This window comes from Octopus bimaculoides, chromosome 1, assembly GCF_001194135.2.
Source record: "Octopus bimaculoides isolate UCB-OBI-ISO-001 chromosome 1, ASM119413v2, whole genome shotgun sequence".
Taxonomy (NCBI): domain Eukaryota; kingdom Metazoa; phylum Mollusca; class Cephalopoda; order Octopoda; family Octopodidae; genus Octopus; species Octopus bimaculoides.
In genome coordinates, this window is record NC_068981.1 from 168,048,964 (window position 1) to 168,050,433 (window position 1,470).

Here is a 1,470-nt window from a genome sequence, read left to right on the forward strand (position 1 = left end):
GTGTGTGTGTGTGTGTGTGTGTGTGTGTGTGTGTGTGTGTGCGTGCGTGCGTGTATTTGTGTGCGTGTATTTGTGTGCGTGCGTGCGTGTATTTGTGTGCGTGCGTGTATTTGTGTGCGTGCGTGTATTTGTGTGCGTGCGCACGATCACGCGTATAGGTATGTATGTATGTATGGATGGATGGATGAATGTGTAAGTCCAATAGTGGAGCCACCATTAATCATATTGGAATGCTTCAACAAGAAGTATGGATATTAGTATAAGTTGTTTTTTTCTTTTACTTGTTATTGTTGCGTAATCCTAGGTCAGACAGGGTCCAGAAAACCAAACCTATGATTAAATGTCATCCAGTTGTGAGTATCTCAGCTTTGACAGGTATTGTATATCTAAGTTTATGTTATTCAATGTCGCTTTGTGATTTTTTTAATGACAGACTGTATTTTGCAGGATATTTGAGTTTTGTCCTGAGAAAAACGATATTCCTGTATGCACAGACTGGAGCCTCACCACAGATACTAGTGCAGGGCCTGTTACATCTTGGGGCAGTCTTCATACCTACGGGTCAAATAGGCTCTGTGCTTCAAGGGTAAGCTCGAGAATGCAGATGACTAGCAGAGTATCCTGTAGATAAACTGACAAAAGGCAACGTAAAAAAAACGGCTGTATCTATCCCAAGAAAAATCCTGATTCATCAGCCTCTGTAACAGAGTTTAATGGTCACCGATGCTGCAGGTAGAGCACATGAAGAAAGAGAGATTCGGCTCTTAGTCCTAGTAGGTCGAACAACCATGTTGAGAGCTCCTTATTACTCAAGATAACCACGGCTTTACACACCACACTGCTTTTTTTATTGTTATTATTTTTACTGTTGTTTAGTCCCACGTCAACCTTCTTTCTGTAGACCTTTAATATAAGGCAGTCCAACTGTGACCATCCTGTTTTAAGGATATATAGGATTGCATTTTCTAATACGTTATTTATTTATTATTTAAGGTAATGAGGTGTGATTAGAGAGAAATTTAATTGTTTTTAACACAGATTGAGTAATTCAACTTCATATCTAGCCTGATCGATATTCCGTTTAGCTATACAGCTTTTGGTATCTTACTCATTACATTATTGTTTTGAGTTCGATTCAAATCGGCGTCGATTATTACCATTTCACCAAACGAGTGTCTAAGTAAAATCGATATCAGAAACAAAGCCAATATTGTGATTGGGTCAACATAGACTGTTATGTCTGACCCGTTCAAAACTGACATCTTGCCAAGGTAAATAAAATAATTATCTTTTTAACAAAGAGTTTCCAATGATTATTAGACGTTTCGATTTTAAAGCACGTATACGTCTCCTTAGTTGTATAAGAATACATAAACATACATCTAAGTGAGTATATATGTGTAATGGAAATAGATAAGTATATAAATATATAAGTATATATATAAGTATATGTATATATTTATATATATA